Source organism: Panthera uncia, unplaced genomic scaffold, assembly GCF_023721935.1.
Source record: "Panthera uncia isolate 11264 unplaced genomic scaffold, Puncia_PCG_1.0 HiC_scaffold_1323, whole genome shotgun sequence".
Classification (NCBI taxonomy): domain Eukaryota; kingdom Metazoa; phylum Chordata; class Mammalia; order Carnivora; family Felidae; genus Panthera; species Panthera uncia.
The window spans coordinates 86,616-93,575 of record NW_026057946.1 but is presented as its reverse complement, the minus strand read 5'-3'; positions in this window follow the sequence as shown (position 1 = coordinate 93,575).

The following is a 6,960-nucleotide window of genomic DNA, read 5'->3' as shown; positions in this document are numbered from 1 at the left end:
CATAATTTTAGTAAGTGCAGGTATTTTGAACTACCATTTATATTCCTCACATTTCAAAATTATAGTAGGTAAGAGACCTATCATTAGATCTTGTATTTGATATATTAATGACAACACACATATCCGTAACATAACAAATTTGTGGGTTTTTTACTATTTGATTACTGCATTTCAATAGCATCTGTTTCCTTTGTAATTCATTATCTTTTATGTTTCTCAGACTACCAAAGGCTTCCATGACATAAACAGATTACAAATGCTGGCCTGTGGGAAAAGCAAGGAAGCCTGGAATCAAGAGGCCTGGATTTATCCCTATATCAGTCATTAATTAACTTAAAAAAAAAACACTTTATTTTTTTAGAGCAGTTTTAGATTTGCTAAAAAATTGCCAACATAGTACACAGAATTCCCACATATTTGGCACCCAGTTTTACCTATAAATAATACCTTATATTGATGTGATATAGGTATATTTGTTATATCTTGTTGATACATTGTTGTTAACTGAAGTCCATACTTGATTCCCTTAGTTTTTACTCAGTGTCTTTTTTCTGTTCCAAGATCTCACCCAGGATACCTCATTAAGTTTAATCATCATGTGTCCTTAGACCCTTCTTGCCTGTGAAACGACTCATTTTTCAACCCAAGTCATTTAATGTTTTGGTTCTTATGTGTTTTATTGATCCTATAGTTCTTTCCCAAGCAAGTAAATGTTCAGTCAGTAGGTGCTGCTTAATTGATTGGTGGCCTAGTCTTTAAGGAATGCTGTTGAGGACAGAGATCCCATCTGGCACTTTTGTTGAGCAGGCATATGAGCTTTTTTTTTTTTTTTTAAATTCTTAGGTTTTCTATTATTAGCACTATTTTAATTGTTATTCTGGTTGATACATAGAAGTGGATAACTAAAACCCACTGTAAATATTATGTACAATATATGCTAAAGTGAATTTCTAAATTCTCTAGCAGCAGGGATCTGTTTATCAAAATGCCTTGTATTGAGAGATACTTAAAGCCTATACTTAGGGAAAATAGGTCCACAATTAATTGTACAATGAGACATGAGCTATTTTATTTTAAAATTTTCTTTCTTTTGTTTTAGTTTGTTTGGATTTCTTATGAATGTGAATTATTTTAGGCAGGCAAGCATGCTCCAGTTTGATCACGGTTCTGCCTACCTCCACCCCTGTCTGCAAGTCTCTGTTATATATTGCCTCCCTTTACTCACTTGTGAAACTGGCCCCTGTAGTCTTTTGACTTCTCAACCTGTTGTATAAGATCTTGGTTGCATTTCTCTTAGTAATTTTCTGTGTTTTAGAGGTGATTGGATAAGATTCTAAGTTGTATGTTGCAAATAAATGTCACACAACCAAAGACAGGTCTTCATGGGGGTTGGGAGGAGAGGTGCAACTGGGCTAGCTACTTGGTTTATTTTTACTGTCTTTCCAACTAGAGTATGAGTATTTAGGATATAAACCATATATTTAATTTTGCATCTGTAACTCCTTTCCTTCCTTTCTGTCTGCTATAGTTCTTACCATATACTAGAGGCTAAATATCAGATATTTTATAAGTTATCATGGTATTTTTTTAATAGACTATTTTTTGGAGCAGTTTTAGGTTCACAGAAAAATTCTGCAAAGATACAGAGATTTCCATATACTCTCTACCGTCACAGATGCAGAGCCTCCCTCAGCATCAAAACCCTACATCAAATTGGTAAATTTGTTATAGTCGATAAACCTACACTGACATATCATCACCCAAAGTCCACAGTGTACATTAGAGTTCTCTCTTGGTGTTGTACATTCTATGGGTGTGGACAAATGTATAATGACATGTATCCACCATTATAGTATCATACAGAGTAGTTTCACTGCTAACCCTTGGCAACTACCTATCCTTTCACTGTCTCTATAGTTTAGCCTTTTCCATAATGTCATAGAGTTGGTATCATACAACTGTAGTTTTTTTTTTTCAGATGGCTTCTTTCATTTATTAATATCCAGTTAATTTCTTCAGTGTCTTTTCATGGCTTAATAGCTCATTTCTTTTCAGCACTGAATGATATTCCATTGTCTGGATTCACCATAGTTTGCTTATTTATTCACCTATTGAAGGATATCTTGGTTGCTTCTAAGTTTTGACAATTATGAATGCAGCTGCTATAAACATCCATGTACAGGTTTTTGTGTGGATATAAGTTTTCAACTCACATAGGTAAATCCAAGGAGCACAACTATAGGATACCATGGTAGGAATATGTTTAGTTTTGTAGGAAACTGACAAATTGTCTTGCAAAGTGGCTGTACCATTTTGTATTTCCACTACCAAAGAATGACAGTTCCTGTTGCTCCACATCCTAGCTTAGTTGGTATTGTTAGTGTTTTGAATTTTGGTGTGTAGTGGTACTTCATTGTTGTTGTAATTTTCAATTCTCTAATGACATACGATGTCGAACATCTTTGCATATGCTTATTTATCATCTACATATCTTCTTTGATGAGGTGTCTGTTCAGATCTTTCCCCCATTTTTAAACTGGGTTGTTTGTCTTCTTGTTGAGCATTTAGAGTTCTTTGTATATTTTGGATATCAATCCTTTATCAGAGATGTGTTTTGTAAATATTTTCTCCCAGACTGTGGCTTGTTTTTCCATTCTCTTATCATATCTCTTATAATATAAGATCAGAAGCTTTTAATTTTAATGAATTCCAGTTTTTATCAATTATGTCTTTCATGGATCATACCTTGAGGTTGCTTCTAAAAAGTTATTACAGTATGCAAGGTCTTCTAGGTTTTCTCCTATGTTATCTTCTGGGAGTTTTATAATTTTGCACTTTGCATTTAGGTCTATTATCCACTTTGAATTTTTGTGAAAGGTATAAGATCTATGTCTAGATTCTTTTTTTTTTTTCTCATGTGGATGTTCAGTTGTTCTAGCATCATTTGAAAAGGTATTTCTGTTCCATTGCATTGCCTTTGCTCCTTTGTCAAAGATCAGTTGACTATATTTATGTGGGTCTATTTCTGGTCTCTGTATTATGTTCCACTGATCCGTTTGTCTATTCTTTCACTAATACCACACTGTCTTGCTTGCTGTAGCTTTATAATAAGCCTTGAAATTGGGTGGAGTCAGTCCTCTGACTTTGTTCTTCTCCTTCATTACTGTATTTGGCTATTCTGAGTCTTTCACCTCTCCATATAAATTTTAGAATCAGTTTATTGATATTCACAAAATAATTTTCTGGAATTTTGATTGGGGTTGTGTTGAATCTATAGAGCAAGCCATGATATACAAATATTTATTTTGCCTTTGCTTGTGTCACATCTGCTGATATCTCATTAAGCAAAGGAAGTCACATGGCCAAACCCAGAGTCAATGGGATACCAAAATTGTAAGTCATTGGGGGTCATTAATTAATAATCTACCAAAGTACTATAGTATTACCTCCCCCTTTATCAATTACAGAGTGGTTTTACTAGCTTTCTTTTTAAGACACAAAAATTAATATTCAGAAATATATAAGTTCTCAGGGCCATTCAGCTAATTAATACTAGTAGCAAACATTCATATAGTATTTTCTCTGTGCCATGCCCTATTATAAGTACTTAGCATATATCAGTCAGTTAACCTTCCCATTCAAGGTTGGTAAACAGTACCATTAGTACCATCATTACTATTTTTTTCCCATTTTACAGAGAAAATTAAGGCACAGAGGTGCTAAACAACATGCCCAGGATAACATAATTAATAAGCAGCATGACCACAATTCAAGCTATATGCATCTCCACTTGCACCTTGATTCTTATGACTAATGCTGTTCCTGTGTTACCCACAATATACAGATCTTTCATTGTCTAGTGTTAATCCTAGCTTCTTCCCTGGTTCGGCCCTTGGAGTTCCTTTTTTTTTGTTTCTTCAATTTTGTTTTTAAAATTTATTTATTATTGAGAGAGAGAGAATCAGGGAGGGACAGAGAGAGAGGGAGAGAGAGAATCCCAATCAGGCTCCACACTGTCAGCACAGAGCCCGATGTGGGGCTTGAACTCACAAACCATGAGATCATGACCTGAGCCGAAACCAAGAGTCAGACGCTTAACCAACTGAGCCACCCAGGCGCCCCGGCCCTTGGAGTTCTGTTTGAGACTATTGATACTGAAGGTTGAGAAATCAGAGCTTACTAAATTGGCCTATCACACATTGTGATTTTGGCCCACCTATCCACGAATGAGGGGAGTCCTATGTTTTACCCAAATATGATGTATGTTTTCTCTCTCTTTTAATGTTCATTTATTTTTGAGAGAGAGAGAGAGAGAGAGAGAGAGAGGCAGAGATAGAGAGAGAGAGAGAGAGAGAGAGAGAGAGAAGGACAGAGAGAGAGGGAGACACAGAATCCAAAGCAGGCTCCAGGTTCTGAGCTGTCAGCACAGAGCCCGATGTGGGGCTTAAACTCATGGATCACAAGATCATGACCTGAGCTAAAGTTGGATGCACTCCCGTTTTCTCTGTTTTCTTAAACAGCTTTGTGAGTCAGGATTAAATAATACTAGCTCCTGAATAAACCCCAAATGTTAGTATTTGACCCAACAAAGCTTTATTTCTCACTCATAACCCAATGAGGGTCAGAAGTGGGGCTCTGCTCTCCCCATGCTGTGGTCATATTACTTTCAATTTGTGTCTTCTTTAGGTCGCCTTAGCGTGATCCAGCCAATAGATAGAAATAAGAGAAAACAAATATGAAAAAGTTACATTCTAAATTTTTTTCATTTCTATTCATTCCATGAGTAAGAATTAGTTATATAGTCTAGAATGTTAAAGGATTGGTAAATGTAATTTAGCCATGTGCCTAGGAAGAATAAACAGATTTGATGAGTATCTCGTCAGTCTCTGCTGAGCAAATTTTTTTCTATTCATTTAAACAAGTATAAAAATATACTTCATATATAATATATGAAGTACTGCTTTACCTCGGAGCCCTTTCAAAAAGGTAGCCTACTCCCCTAGGGAATCTATGTTTCGAGGTATTTTTTGTTTGAAGTTATGTTTGGATGAGTTTCACAAACTTATAAAGACTCAGGAAAATGCCAAGGAGGGAGAAATTTTTGTTTTTAATAAGACTGATAAGGATTGAATATGACTTTTCTTCCATATAACTTTAGAATGGGATCATAAAAGAAGTATCTATAGATCTGGTGCTCTCTTTAGCAAAATCATGAGGGAAGCGAAGTTGTGCAATGCTTTCTTTCCCTTTCTTTCTCTTTGTTGGATTTCTCCCTCTTCATCTTTCCATTTCCAGGCACCAGAACCCTCAAACTGGCTGTCAAGCACCACCTCCTCTCTCTCAGAGTTTACCAGCCTTGTGTCCTATCAGGGCTTTGTATGGTACCTAATCAGAGAACGATTTCATAGTTAGATATTGACAGCTGATTAGCTAAATGGGATATCACCTCCAGAGATATTTGCAATTCAACAGGCATTCTTGGCAATATAACACTCAAGAATGAAATCTCTGTCCATTCTATTGGACTTAGAGGGCTGCAGCTAGCTTACAGAGCTTTTTAGTGTGGCTTCCAATTCATACCTTTTGGCATTTGCCAAGAGAGGATATAAAGGGAATCTACTTGGACATTCATGAAGGTCTATGACATTACCACATAACTAGTGCTGGGGCTGCTAGTTTTCCATATCCTGCTTTCTTACTAATTCTATTATTATAGTCACTCACTTGTCAGCCATCTTTCCTCTCTAGCTATTACTAACAAGTACCTGAAAAGAAGGGAAAAGACTCGTGACCTATTGAAATGGCTTCCAGTAGTACAAACTCTGGCTCTCATCTCTACTGAAGAGACCTTCTGATATGCAGTCACAGTGAACTTCTATTTCATATAGAATTTTAATAAGGCAAGTAATCTGACTTCTAACCCAGGGATACATTGAAAGTAAAAAAAAAAAAAAAAAAAAAACAGAGGTTGCAAAAAAGAGGGCTTTTGTAAAGTCAAGGACAATTTGGGCAACCTGCAGTGCCAAATAACATTGACACGGATGGAAGAGAAAACAAAATATTACACACAAAGAAAAAACAAAACAGGTAGCCTAGAGGCATTAGGGTGGAGGCAAATGTCCTAATAAACTCTGAGAACAAAATTGCAAGACAGTGCAGTGAAATAGCTATTTCACACCATTTAGAAGAAATAGAGATGTGATTAGTATTCTCTAGTTAAAAAGACATATTTAGATTTCTAGCAAACAAATTTAAGTTAAAAAATTTGGGCAGGAAACCAGTATCTGTTGAAAGGAAAAGAAATCCTCTGGCAGTGGGGAAGATGTAAGCTGATATTACAAAACTGAAGGTGGAAACCTCTGCATCTACATTCGCTTGGAGAGCCATGAGTTACTGAATAAAATATGCAGCAATTAATGTGGCCACATTGTATTTCTGCATATTCTTCACTCTTTTTTTTATGGAAAAAGTGCAGTGCCGAGTTGCCCAGAATATGCTAGAAAAATTATTTCTCTCAAAGCTAGGTAGCCTGTTTTAGCAATGTGTGGGGATGCTGAGTCTTTACAACATAACCTTTTGGAGAAGAACAAAGATTGTGTTGGCCCAAGAGTATTATATCAGAGGCCATATGCTACATGGCCACAACCCTTAGCAAGGCCACAGTGATGGAAAAGGCTGACATGAAGAAGCAAACAGATCCACTATAGTGCTTGTTATCAGAAATCTTATTTGCCTTGAAAATAATTGGCAGCTGAAAGGGGCTACCTTTAGATATGTCCATAAATGATACAGAAGGTTCATGTGAGGTGTTTTTAATGAGGAAGTACTTTAGATTTTTTTTTAGTTTTTGCCTTGTTGGTTTTAATTTCCATTAATATAATCTGCATTAGGAGAAAACATAATGACCGAAGTTTTAGAAGAACTCTTTTCTGTATGTTGGGGTGGTGGGCAAAGATTGCA